Source organism: Hesperophylax consimilis, chromosome 12, assembly GCF_061612785.1.
Source record: "Hesperophylax consimilis isolate HC1 chromosome 12, BYU_Hcon_1.0, whole genome shotgun sequence".
Lineage (NCBI taxonomy): Eukaryota > Metazoa > Arthropoda > Insecta > Trichoptera > Limnephilidae > Hesperophylax > Hesperophylax consimilis.
The window spans coordinates 24645107-24660603 of record NC_142847.1 but is presented as its reverse complement, the minus strand read 5'-3'; the positions used below and the strand labels follow the sequence as shown (position 1 = coordinate 24660603).

Genomic DNA, 15497 nt, shown 5'->3' with positions numbered 1-15497 from the left:
TGGTTTTTATTTATTTTGTAAATAATTTTGTAAGAAAGGAAAAAAGTTGATTAAGTAAAACTGTCCAGATAATCTTAGCTATAATACTGTATTTTTTAAAAGTTGTTTTCTTCATGCGTTTATACATTTATATTGAAAAAAAATATTTTTTAGTAGTTTACATTTATATTTTTTATTGAGTTATTTATTTTTGTATTTGTATTCTACTCAAGCGAAACGATAGGAAAACCTTCAATTTATCTAAAGCATATTTTTTGGTACTCATAATGTACACCAATTCGTTATAAAGATTAATCAAAAAAAGTGATTTAGCATTAAGCTTTGCCTTAAGACTTTTTTTTATAAATCCACGCTATAAAGGTTTTGGCTTAAAATTGTAATCACCGGATAGAAGCCTAAAAGCCTTAATGTGGTAAAAATATAAATTTAGATTAAAAAAATATATCAGTAATTTTGCTCTCCGACTAAACCTCATTTATTCTCAAATCTAGAATTTAAATTTGTATTGAAAGCACCCTTAAATAAAACCGCTATATAAAATAGCGTTCCATGATAACTCAACACAGTGACAATTCAATACACTTTTAAAAAGTGATATAAAGTCATTAGAAACGATGAAAAAAAAAGTTTTTTTAACCTAACCTAACCAAACCTACTTAACCCAGTAAATAAAGTTTTTATTTTTATAAGCAATAATTGTTCGCCTGAAACACTCATCCACATTGAAAAAATCTCCTGATAAAAAATACATGACGCCAACGGGACTCGAACCCGTGTCCATTCGATTTACGGTCGAAAGCTCTGACCACTGAGCTATGGAGGCTTATCTCTTACCCGCGAAATTATTCAATATATGCTAGTGTTTCATTCAACAATTATTGCTTGTTACATTTTTTTCACCTGAGAACAACCAACTTTATTTTATAAGCCTCCATAGCTCAGTGGTCAGAGCTTTCGACCGGAAATCGAATGGACACGGGTTCGAGTCCCGTTGGCGTCATGTATTTTTTATCAGGAGATTTTTTCAATGTGGATGAGTGTTTCAGGCGAACAATTATTGCTTATAAAAATAATTGTTATCCTTTGTGCTATGCATAAATAAAATCTTGTCTTAAAAACATTAATTTATCAAAAAAATAATAATAAAGTTTTTGTTTCATCACATTCCATGACTTTATACAACTTTTTAAAGATGTGATGATTTATCCGGTCACCATAAAATAGACCATTTGTAAATATATTAGCGTAGAACACTGAAAAAACGCCTGAATTCTTTTTAAAGTAGGCTGTAGAGGGGAATATGTTTAAAATGGGGCTATTTAAGTCTAATTGTTTCTTGGATTGGTTTTATTTATTTTTAAGGATTTTTTAATATTTTTTTTGTTTTATTTATTTCTTACTTTAGAAAATGTGGTATAACAGAGATTTGCGGTAAGTTCAAATGTAATTAAAAAAAATATTGTTATACTGTTATAAGAAATAAATTAATTGATATGGAAAGGTGATTGAGCTATAGATTGAGGCCGGTGGCAATAATAATAATGTTGATATGTAGGAAGTTTTCAATACATAAAAAAACCCACGATAGATATATTTTGGCAAGACGTGAACTTTTTCATTATATTTAGTAAGTAACTGTAGAGAATGCAAAACTTACGTGTCTAAAATAAATAAAAAAAACAAACAACAAAAAAATTGGTAAATAATTTTGATTACTTTCAGCGCGACAACGGGAGAAAAATGAGTATTGCTAATTTATTAAGATCTCTTCAAATTATTAGTAGTCCAGTTAAAAACGTGATTGCAGGAATTACGAATGAATTAATAATTTTCCTGATAAACTTTTAGTAAATTACGAATGTATTATCACGATTTAGGAACATGTGTTCACGAAAATCCGACATCGGAACACGTGCTCGTCATTATGGAAAACACGTGATCCGACACATGATAATATATTCGCAGTTTGTTAAAAGTTTATCAGGAAATCTTTAAATCATTTGTTAAGGCCTGCAATCCCGATTTTAACCGAATTACAAATAATTTGAAGAGATTCTTCATTAATAATTGGTCTGTTTTTTTGCTATCCTCTTATGTATATTGTATTACTAAGACTGTTTATGTTCCTCAAATAAATAAATAAAGTAGCATTTTAAAGGTGCGTAGTGCGTAACACATGGGCGTTTCACACGATGCTTTTTTACATCCGGTCTTATGCCAATCATAATATGGATTTGAGATGAAAAAAAACTTGTTCTATTTTGGTACCGAATTTCGTACGGTTTAAAATGGCGGACTTTCACAAATCACGCAGCGCCCCATTTAAATGAAATAATCCTGAAAATCTTCAAATAAAAAGGTTTACCAGAAGTGACATGTTTAGTGACTAGATTTGAAAAGCAAGCTAGTTTTAATTCTGCCTCTTCCCCATCACCTGTCCCTCCACACCCTTCAGCTTCACAACATACTAACATTGGGGATACCATAATTTTACTGGCACTTTGGGACGTTTACTCGATATTCACATGAAATAAAAAATAGGCATATTGCAGTACCAAGCTTGATTTTTCGTAATCAAGATATCAATAAAAATATTAACAACACAGCCTTAATCTCTTACATCAGTATTTTTTCGTATGAAATGATTATTGAAACGTGGTTGGGACCGGTTGATCTTGACGACTAAAAATTGGATATTTGCGAAGGTAGACTCAGGAATTCTTTGTTTCGCAGTTTTCTGAAATAGCAGGTAAACATGTCTGATTGAAACCAATCACACAAGGAGCGCACGTTTGGATGTATTTGTGCACACTGATAGTGGTCAGATTGGTTTGAAATAGTTTAGAATACCCGCCCACAGTCCCCTCTTTCCCAGTAATAGTCCAGCGATTCCAGTACACTGCTACACAAGCATGTAACCTGTGACAGACCACGCTATATTCTCGTGGCTTGGCTTATTTCATAATATCGCTCGCCATATATTCCCATTGGGATTGTACGATTATTGAGCGATTTATGTAATAAAATGTATCGAATATTGCTCGCATTGCAAAAAATATACTATGCATAATTTTATCAATAATCAATATGCTAAGGAATGTTATACGAGTATTTTTTCTCTGGTTTTTTAATACTGATATAAAATAATAACAAGGATGTCTGATAGAAATCATAATGGAATGACGACCGTTATGCCGAGGCCATTAAGGCGAGACAATACCCTAAAATAAAGCCAGAATCTGAACGATGTAAGTGAAGCAGCCGTGCACATAAATATGCGACGCGCGGTCCTGGTGTATTCGATAGACCCGCAGTTCAATTTGCCCTATCAAATCTCTAAAATTAAGTGGGAATCTTAACGACATGTGATGAAGTCATGAAAAACAATATTCGGCGCGGGGCCCGGCGTAATGTACGGACCTACGGTCAAATTAGCAGGCCTAGAAAATTCATTTTTTTCCGTGGGATTTATTTTAATTATTTCTGATGAACGTATTACTAAAATCTCAAATGTTTCTAGAGGGATCCCTTGGGAAGTTACTTCTTCTTCTTTCGTATGGTGGGGGGTCAGAGGGGGACATCTAGATCTGCGAGCCATTTTAGGGCCTCAGGCGTCGCCATGTGGACCTCATCAATCCCGCCGGGGAATGAATGGAGCGGGCATTCGTTGACCACATGTTCGGTAGTCTGCACCGCACCACATTCACACATCGCCGACTCTTTAAGGCCCCATCTGTGCATCATGTGGGCACAGCGGCTATGGGAGCACCTTAACCTATTGATGGCGGACCAGGTTTTGCGAGGCAGTGAGAACCCAGGCTGTCTCTCGGTGGGGTCCTGTATGAGATGGGCATTTCCCACGTTGGCCGTTGGGAAGTTACTAATTCATTGTCTTAAAAATAAAATCTGTTGATTACCGCTAATTTTTTAATTGAAAAACGTTTTATAAAATTTTCAAACCGTTTTACATAAAATATTTTAATGGCAAGGTCCTGTTTTCATTAATCTTAAATACACAAAACTTACATCCGTAGGGATCCCTCTAGAAACATTTGAGATTTTAGTAATACGTTCATCAGAAATAATTAAAATGTGAGCAACGAGCAAACTCCCGTTACTAGAGTATTTTGCCGCTTTAAGATCCTAGTATACGAATGTAGGGGTCGCGGGTTCATCACTCCTGAAGTGCGTTAATAAATTATATAAAATTAGAAAGTACATGTTGTTGTGTTCACGTTTATTTGATATGAAACCATATAATAAGTAGGTACTTGTATATGCGGCAAGTTACATAGTGGTAGATACAACGGATTTGGTCATGTAAAAGCCTGGTATGGAAAAAAGTCTGACAAAACAAATGATATGTAGACGTCATCCGAAGCTGAGTGTTTACTATTCGTGGCAACGAAAACGGAAGTCGCAAGTTGAAATCCCGACGTTGTGTTATTTCACAATTTATTAATTTAAAAAAATACACAGTAGATATATTTGCGACACTTTCCATAGTGGTAGACACTTTCAGTATAAACCTAGTGAAAAATGCTTGAAATAGCTTTAGCCGTGTTTGGTGACCAGATCTGAATAGCCCGGTACCTCCTCACCTTCCTCTCCCCACTACCTTCAGTTTTACAACGTACCAAATTGGGGATGCCATAGTCTAACTGGCTCCAGTCGGTTGGGAGCAGTTGGAATTTTTGTGTTGTATCACATTAAATGCACGATTCGATGATTACATATTTATATAATAGCAACAATTTACCACTGCGTTTACCCGACGTTTTGCACTGTTTTGTTGCCGTAATCCAGACATCAACAAAAACTTTAAGGCGAAGCTTAATGCTAAATCACTATTTTGATTAATCTTTATAACGAATTGGTATACATTATGAGTACCAAAAAATATGCTTTAGATAAATTGAAGGTTTTCCTATCGTTTCCTTTGAGTAGAATACAAATACAAAAATAAATTACTAAGTAAAAAATATAAATGAAAACTACTAGAATAAATAATTTTTCAATAGAAATGTGTGAACGCGTAAAGGAAACAACTTTAAAAAATACAGTATTATAGCAAAGATTATCTGTGACAGTTTCAATTGATTAACTTTTTGCTTTCTTATAAAATTATTTACAAAATAAATAAAAACCAGTTTTGTGCTTGATATCGAACGTTTCTAGACTCCGTTTGTCAAGCGATTTTAATGCCTATTACATACAATATAAGGTATACCAAGAATATACACATATTTGGCTTGTAGCTTCCTCTTAAGAAAGAAAACTTAAAACTTTACCTATCCTATTTTAAAAGAATTATATTGTACCTTTTAAATATTTCGTTTCATTACTCGAACTGTTCACTACGCATATTGAAAATGTGTATGTACATATTTTCAATTTCAAAGCCCTTCGTACGTATTTTCTATATATGGATACGCATTACTCAATTTATTGAATTAACTTTTGAAGCTTATCATATCAATCATATCAATATTATTATTTCGACAAAGAACAACCTTTTTCTTTTTATTTCATATTTCATTTGTAAATATTATATTCTTCTTCATTGATGAAATATTACATTATGCTCCAATAGTTATTCCAACAAATTGAATATTCACGTCAATAGTTGTCAAGTATAAGTGAATATCAAATAAATTCGCGTATAACTTTGAAATCATTCACAAAGAAGGCAACCTTAAAAATATGGAAATTAATTGAAGACGTTCCTTGTAATTTTTAAAATGAAATAAGATCTGGTTAAAAATGATTCAATAGTACTAGGTTTCAGGGGCTCAATTCTACAATCCAGGTCGTTCGAACTCTATTGTAATCTTTCTTTATGTTACCACCGTCATTTATGCGAAAGATGCCTTAACTGGATAATATTTCACAGGATTACTGTATTATCCAGACCACGTACACCAGTCTCATGTCTTGGTTCCATAGCAGGCGGTGGTTAGTTAAAATTCACCGCAGAATTAATTGGATGTGTTAACCATGCTATTGTTCCCCAAATAAAGTGGCGCGCCACTACCTTATGTATGTGAAATAACGTAGTTCCTAAATGAGAATTTAATAACGAATTATCCACATGTGTTAGAAGGCGAGTGGATACAGGCACTGTTTTCGTTGGTTTGTCATTCTTTAAAACATTCCCGGGCTACGAATAACCTGACAATATTTTTCAATATGTTGTGATGGAGGACTTAGTCAGCCGAGGAATTTAATACAATACGCCTGGGTGGGACCCAAACGCGATGTCAACTCAGCCACCGACCGAACATTCAAATTAATACAATGTAAACACCCTAATAGTGATAAAACAAACATACTTAATTATGTTGTCTGTAATGTGAAATATTCTCGCGTAATGAACTTAAAATTGCGTTGAAATTTTAAAAATTGGATCTGATGATTATGTGAATTTAGACAAGCGATAAAGTGGTTTTATTGTTGGTAATGTTTTTAAATAATTTTTTTGATAAATTTCGAAGTTTACTAACTGTGTACTTACGAAAGGTAATTTCTGACGTATCTCTAATTTGCCAACAAAAATATATATTTATACTATTGTTACGTCCTTGATAATATTAATGATAAGTCCAGCTTCGCTTTATTCACAATGCAAGGGTTAAATATATACGACACAAACCCGACCTATCACACGTAACCCCAAAGTAAGTAATGCTGGTGGTTATTAGAACTGGTACACACACATTCGCGCTCTCATTCTTGCATCCCTGTCTCACTCTACAAAACTCACATACACTGCAATATACGACACACATCCGACCTGATAGGTCACTATACACTGCAATAATTATAATGAAAATTGGCAATATTTGTTTTTGAAAGGCAATGTGATCCTGCGGCATAGAGCTACAATAAGAGACGCTACTGCTAACTAATATCTCGTCGAAACTCGTTCGACTATAAGTACGCGATAAGCGGTGCACGCAGATCGGAGTCGGTAGTTTTAGTTAGAGTGTTGGGAGAGTTGGAGGTCAGTTGGAGGTTAAAAAAGGTAACTATTTTTTCGCTTCAATGTCCCGAGGAAAATATTTTATAAATAATTTCGGCTTCACAACTCCTACAAATATAATATCTGGTGATTTTTCACGGTTCTGCTCTAGTAAAAAGTCACTTAGATTTATAATATTATCTACTATCATATATGTATCTAGTCACAAAGCAACTTGTGTTGAAAGGAGTAAGCCGATGTGTGTGTACATCGAACACGATCCTACAGATTGTTAGCTGAGAGTCGTACCCACATCAATCAACACGGAGTATATTATTTATAAGGAAATATACAAAAACGTAAGCTCTTCGGCTCCACGACGGGTGGGAAAACCAAGAGAAAAAATATTTATATTAAGTTACTAGCTGAAGTCCCCGGCGTTGCCCAGACTTAACAAGGAGTTTTTAGAAATAAAATTTTCGTCTTATTTTGAACGCTAATTGTGCTGCAAAAATTCTGTTTTGGGTTTAGGTGGTTGTTCGAAGTCTTATGTATTGTTTTGAAGGTCAATAAAACTGTAGATTTGTATAAAAATCAAATCCACGCCGCCCGCCCGTTGTTCTCCTGCCTCCCACAGACAATCGACTTTACATGAATATTCATATTGATTCAACATAAACAAAAATAATTAAAAATAAAATAATTTATTGATTTCATAGTAGGCAACTCGTTCCAGAATAGAAGACACTGTATCCTATATTTCAACTCGTTTCAGAATAGAAGACACTATATCTTATATTTCAACTCGTTCCCGATGAGAAGACACCACTGCATCTTATATATCAACCCGTTCCAGAATAGAAGACACTGTATCTTATATTTCAACTCGTTCCAGATTAGAAGACACCACTGTATCTTATATTTCAACCCGTTCCAGAATAGAAGACACTGTATCTTACATTTCAACTCGTTCCCGATTAGAAGATACCACTGTATCTTATATTTCAACCCGTTCCAGAATAGAAGACACTGTATCTTATATTCTCGTTCCAGAATAGAAGACACTGTATCTTATATTTCAACCCGTTCCAAAATAGAAGACACTGCATCTTATATTTCAATAATGAAAGTTTTATGGAAATGGTTTTAGCACTTTTTAGTGGTTCAATCGAAAAAATCAGGTAGGTACTTCCCAACCTCTCCCTTCTCTTCTTCCTCCCGTTCCCTACATTATCCAACCTCCAAACGATCCCAAAACGGGAATGCATCGAAAATCAAAGTTGCATTTTTTACACGGAAAAAATTATCCACAAACTATTACAGTGATGATCAACTTTTTTAATCGGAGGGCTAATTTATCAATTATTTCTATATGTTCGTGGACCAGAGGGGGGTGGTACATACATCCATAATGTTTTATTAAAACATATATAGATGAAGTTAAATCGGCCTCCGTAGTCGAGGTCGCTGGTTCAAATCACGGCGTGCCCAAGTAAATTTTATTTCTGATTTTTTCAAAATTTACTAATTTAAAATAGTATATAGAATACTTGTGGCACACACGATACTATAAGTATCGCCGTGGTATTTCAGAATTGAAACGTTACTAGAAATGGCTTTGGCCGTGTTTGGTGACTAGATACTTCCCCACCTTCCTTTCAGTCTCTCAACGTAACTCAATTGGGGTTGCCATAGTCTCACAGGCTCCAGACAATTGGGAGCAGTTGGGACTCTTGTGCGGTTTCACATAAAGTAAATTTTATTTCTGATTTTTTCAAAATTTACTAATTTAAAATAGTATATAGAATACTTGTGGCACACACGATACTATCAGTATCGCCGTAGTATTTCAGAATTGAAACGTTACTAGAAATGGCTTTGGCCGTGTTTGGTGACTAGATACTTCCCCACCTTCCTTTCAGTCTCTCAACGTAACCCAATTGGGGTTGCCATAGTCTCACAGGCTCCAGACAATTGGGAGCAGTTGGGACTCTTGTGCGGTTTCACATAAAAAAAAACATATTTACAAACGTAGTCGATTTTTATAATTTTGAAATATTAAAGAACATAAAAAAGACAGACAAAGTTTTGTTGCTAAACCCATTCTGTAATACAGATTTTAAAAACGTGATAATTTGACATTAAAAACGAAAATCCGAATTATTGCTATAACATAAGAAATATCGAATCCTCTTCTGTTACTTACTCTTATAAAACGGAACTCTTGCAAAATATAAATCAAAGCGCACACAAAGAAAGCGCCACAGGCAAAATTGTTGCAAGGTCAAGTTCAAATCAATAAATGCTGTTGATTTTAATCGTTCGGAAAGCAAATCGAAAAAAAAGTTGGGAATAAAAACAAATTTTTCTAATTTATAAAACAGTAATATTTCAAATGCATAAAAAATGCTGAGCTGTGAAAGTTAAAAAATACATTAAAGTTATATGTAAAAAATACACTAAGATATATTTAAAAAATACATTCCAGATATATTATGTAAAAAAACATTAGAGATATACACCTATGTAAAAAATACAGCAAAAATATATGTAAAAAATACATAAAATATAGGTATATGTAAAAAATACCTTCAAGATTTATGTAAAAAACACATTAAAGATATACGTTAAAAAAATCCTAAAAGATATATACAAAATATAATTTTTTGTTTTTTAATGAGTTTTATTATTCACAATGTACATTTGTTACTTTTAAATTTTATTAATTAGCGACCGGTTTCGACACGTTCGTGTCATTAACTAGCTATTTTAAAACTAGTTTAAAATAGCTAGTTAGCTAGTTTTAAAATAGCTAGTTAATGAGACGAACGTGTCGAAACTGGTCGCTAATTAATAAAATTTATAAGTAACAAATGTACATTGTGAATAATAAAAATCATTAAAAAACGAAAAATGTCTAGAAATTGTTACATAGTGAATGCCAAAGAAATACAAAAAAATACAAAAAATAAGTTAAAGATATATGTAAAAAGTGGCTGATTCAAAACATTGATGGCTAAAGAAGGAGTTAGCGCAACACGGCATAATACCGCAAAAACAAATAACAAAAACATTGATGGAAGACTAAAGTTTTCGATTTAAAAGGTTTCTGTTCTTTTTATTTTATAAGGTTTTAAGGGCTTTTTTAAACCTTTTTTAAAAAAAAGAACAGAAACCGTTGAATATTTTTAATTGAAATTTTTTTTGATATTTTATTTTAGTCAAGTGAGCTGTGAAGGGCACGTGCATGGAGAAAACTTACTGATTTACGGTTAAAAACGGGACTGCTAGTAAAATACCAATAAAACATGACGATGTCGGAACACGATTTCATAAAATTCAAATATTTTCGCATTTTGTGATTATACAATAAAAAGATAAACGCAGCTGCATTGACACGTGTTCCGATATATTGTGAACGTACTAATAATTTATCAGGAATTGGCATGCTGTCACGTTTTTTCCAGGATTTTAATAAATCAGCAATACTCATTTTTATTCTTGTGGGCCGCACGAAAGAGGCTCGCGGACGCGGGGTTCTCTTCACCTGACTATTAATTTGGCTACGGATGCAAGTGCGAATATTATTCAAGAAGGTGTACTTGTAAGCGAGCTCCGTGGCTTTAAATCTCAGTATCAAAAAGTGATGGGAAAACAATAACAATTTCATTATGTAGTTAAATAAATTAATTAGTACGATTAATTTGAGACTGATTGGTCAAACGTGTAACACGTATCACTAATCAATGTTCTTGACGTGAGTTATTAATTCACGTATCATCGTTTCAATGATGATTAATGTAGCAGTGTTTGAGAATTACATTAGTGAATATTTTATAATTTTGCTCTTTTTCCGCTCTTCAGTCTGACAGTGCCCTAATTGCGAAATGTCTTAGTATCACTGGTACTAGGCTGACAGGATTCATTTGTGTTATCAAATAAATGAATAAACAAAAATGTTTCCATCATAACACACATTTAAAAAGCGAGAGAAAGTCTTTAAAATCGATGAAAAATAACCTATAAACCTACGTAACCTATTTAACCTTGTTTTGTGTTTTATCACTTTTAATGACTTTATATAACTTTTTGATGTGTGTTGAATTGTTATTGTGGTGGTTTGTGCGGTTACCCGACTATTTTGATTGGTTTTACTAGAAAATAAAAACTCATAAGAAAAAAAATTATACCAATTATAATTTTATTGTTGTTTCGAATTTTCAGATTGTAACATTTCTGGACAATCGCGTACACCAATACACCATCGTTCTCTTTTCCCTATTACCTATAACTTTTGCTAAAGTTATCTATCATGTTTCACAGGTACAAACTAAAAACTGGTCTAATATTAAATACGGTACGTACACGTACGTACAACAATGTGACAAATTACATTTTATACTCACGTTCGTCGAAGAAACTACCAAGTAGCGCGATAGTTTTCAAAGTACGTGATTTTGGGATTAGTTTCTCTGGCATCGATCAGAAATGTTCACTATTTCTACAGAAAATTTCACGATGTAGATAATCTCAACGATTTTGGCATTGGTTTTCTAAATGCACGTACGAAAATTTCCAGCAAATGTCAAAGTGCAAGCAAAAATATTTACATGAAATCTGAGAAATCTGGACCACAGCCAAACTATCTAAGCGAAGGGTTAATTTGGGTGGGATGGAAATCAAATTCAACTTTATTACTCTTGATTTAAGTTAAATGTCAAAGCGGGCATGGTCTTTCTAGGAAACTGACGCTTGAGCGAGTTTACAAGAAAGAAGTTAAGCTAGCAACATGCGGAATTAGTGTGTTCTTGCTGCTGTTAAAGTTTCAGAATCTTATAGATTTTACATATATATTATGACGAGTAGTTCTGAAATGCTTGGTATTGGCTCAGAACATCACACAAGTCAGAAGTGCCTGACCAGAAGCGCACTGTGTAAGAATCTGGCACAGTGGTATAATGTAGGCCTTAAGGCGGGTTAGGCCTCGTTTACACGGTGACAACCGTCTAACAAGGCCCGCTCACCTTTCCTCGAAACGCCCACCATCACCGTATAATTACAGATAAACGATACACACGATTGATCAGAGTTTTTTATTCGAGGGTCAATTTTAACAGTTGCTAGCTGATTTATTTAGCAGGCCGTGTTTTAAAGAAAGGAGAGGCGTGGGAAGTAGGACATCCATCTCTGAGATGAACCGAAAGATGCAACAAATATGTTAAGTATCAAAGCACTTAGACGAAATGCTTGTTTTTAACAAATAAGCATTCCACGAGTTCTTATAGATGATTTTATTTTTTTCTCGGGTTCTTTCATTTATGTGAGATGTTTGTGTTCGGTGGTCTTTAATGAACTGGACCGGTCAGACTCTCCGGCGGCAAAAGATCGCGTGTGAATTGATTGTAACGATGACGACACCGAACTCATTCATACAAAAAAGAAAATATAATGCATCATTCGCTTCGAAAGTGTCCAAGATCAAAACAATTTTTTTTTTAATAAAAAACAAAAATATATTGTCGATAATTTTCTTCATAGGTACATAATATAATTATATTTTTTATTGATAACTAGCTGTACCCCGCCACGGGTTGCTGGGGCTCAGTCTGTCTGTGCAGATAGAAAAAACAAAAACGCTTGTTGCTTTTACGTGCAACAGATTACGCTGTTTTCAAAAAAGCATTTTTTTACCTGCCGTAGGTGATATCTATACAAGGGTAACCGGATAAATCATCACAATGATAATTCATGATAAAAGTTATATAAAGTCATGAAAAATGATGAAACAAAAACTTTATTAACTGGGTTATGTAGGTTAGGTTAGGTTAGGTAGGGTTAGATTAAAAAATAAAATTTCATCGTTTCTAATGACTTTATATCATTTTTTTTAAGTGTGTTGAATTGTCACTGTGTTCAGTTATCATGGAACCCTACACAAGTAATATGTAAATAAAAAAACACGCGAATGCAACGTTGGGTCAAAATTTCAAAGCAATCGGTGAAAAACTTTTGGAGATTTAAGATTTTGAAAAAAAAACGAACACTTACATTTTCACTTATATAGATAGAAAACGCTTTCTTGAAAATGGAAAAAGTGCAGACCCCTGAAAAATCACGAAAACTATCAAAAATTTAAACAAAAGAAATACACATTTCAAATGTGAACTTTTTAATCAATTAATTGAAGTAAGCAAACATTTCCAATTTTAAAAATGTCAATTAAATTCAAAAGCAAATAATAAGCGATCATTGAAACAGATTCCACGCAGTAATAACTAACGCACATCACAGACAATCCAAATTAGTATGTTTAATTATTATTTTTGGCATGAGTTAATATACAGCTTTATTCGCTCAATTGTTAATTCCGTCCGATTTCATTATAAATTACCGTAACAGGTAATTAATTAATTACTTAATTAATTAACGTACAGGTACGTTTCACTAGTTACCGGATCACTCGGTGTGCGAAATAAATAATTATATTATTAGAATTTATTACAGTAATTAATTGAGTTCATTGATCATGCTTAGCCTTGATGGATTTAACGAATGAAGTGAATTGTTGCAAATAAGCGGTCAAAGATGTTACAATTTATTATATAGGCACCTAACTACAGGGTTTTCCAATAAGAGGTGTTATTTTGAATAGCCCGCTATTTCGGTAGATGTTACTTTTTAAGCTGTCATTTTTTGACATTGGACAAGCAAAAACTACGCCATTAATACAAATGGAACGATACATACTTCAACAACGCATTGAAATTATTAAAATTCACTTGAGTGAATCAAATGCAAATCATCTTGATTGATTTCCACCTCGGTGGCTTCGTTGACAAGCAAAATTGTTGCACCTGGGGTTCGGAAAACCCAAGAAATATTCTTGAAAAGCCTCTCTTTCCTCAACGTGTGACTGTTTGGCGCGGTTTATGGTCCGGCGGAGTCGTTGGACCTTACTTTTTCGAAAATGAGGCTGGAGCAACAATTACGGTGAATGGATTGCGCTATCGAGAGATGATTAATGATTTTTTATGGCCGTAATTGGATGGTATTGATCTGGACAACGTTTACTTTCAACAAGACGGCGCTACGTGACACACACAACGAAACCATTGATCTTTTACGATTGAATATCAAAATAACACCTCTTATTGGAAAATCCTGTATAACATAATAATCATCAATATAATAATGAATAAGCACATTTTTCTCTATCTACTTGTTGTGGGTTAAAATATGCAGTAGTTTCCTATGTATGATGTGTTTCAAGGAATTACATTCCTTGGGTAAGTATCGATCGAAATCTTTATTAGGATCATTTGGTATTCTAGGAACTGCCCGTTATTTTTGCATCTTATGCGGAAGATGTTTTTGTGCCTAGGGTATTTACATTATTTGTATGAAGTGACACTTCTTGTGAGAAATACTTCATTCTCTGCTCCATTCTGATGAACTAGAAAGAAAGTGGAAATATTGTCAGGGATTGTCAACCAGAGGTACTTTGAAATACAATACCTAGATAAACTAGATGTCCGACCTAACTAATCTCATATATTGTAAACATGAAAGTAATTTCCACATAGCAATTTGACAGTCCTGAACAGGAAAACCTTTTCAGTTGGACGGTCAAAACTTCATTATTCTATAATTATATTTTTAGTTTCTAATAAATAATAAATAAAAATTTAATTGTTCGTTTGTTCAAAATCTTAAATATCTGAAAGTTCTTCACCAATTAGTTTGAAATTTTGACACAACGTTTTTATTTACCTATTTTATATACACGCAGATGTCATCCATACAGGTAAAAACATGCTTTAAAAACACAGCGCCATCTGTTGGACGTAAAAGCAACATTCGCTATTGAATCTATACAGGAATACTGAGCCACAGCAACACGTGGCGGGGTACAGCTAGTTAATAAATTAATAAATAAAACTTATTAAAAAAAAATTCACTTTCAATTCAATTAAATTATTCCCTTTAAAAACATCACACAATTTACAAATCTAATACATTTCGTCGCTCTAGTTCGATTTGGTCCAAAATACCATTTTTTTGCGAAACTGAGTATGCAGTTGTTCTCAGAAAGCATTTATTTATAAGATCCAATTGAAAAAAAAATATTAAAAATATTTTTAATGTGTTTTCAAAACGCAGTTTGTCCAAAAAAATTAAACAACATTCCGAGCGGAACATAGACATATGAATATTAGGTAGACCTGCCCTAAGTGATTAAAAGCGTATTATCCCCACTCCCCATACCGGTTCCATTGAGCCGGCTGGGCTCGCGTACGGCCTCAAGTGATATTTGAAAACGTGACGTCATCATTCTTGTGCGAACTATGGTCGAGGCATCATCGGTTCATTTTACGAAATAACACGGCAAAATGTTTACTTGTACTATGAAAACTGGTAAAAATAGATGCGAACAAAGAGAATAAACCCAATTGTCGTATTACATTCCATATATAAGCATTATTTTATTTTATTTTAAGCATATTCACATCGTATAATATGAATCAGTTGTTACTAT

General features: G+C 33.4%; 1 non-coding gene across 1 annotated transcript; it reads right to left on the bottom strand.

Moving 5' to 3' along the window:
• Positions 1-750: 750 nt before the first annotated feature.
• TRNAY-GUA (transfer RNA tyrosine (anticodon GUA)) lies at positions 751-823 on the bottom strand. Its single transcript has one exon. It is a non-coding gene; the product is annotated as a tRNA-Tyr (tRNA).
• Between the last annotated feature and the right edge of the window lie 14674 nt (positions 824-15497).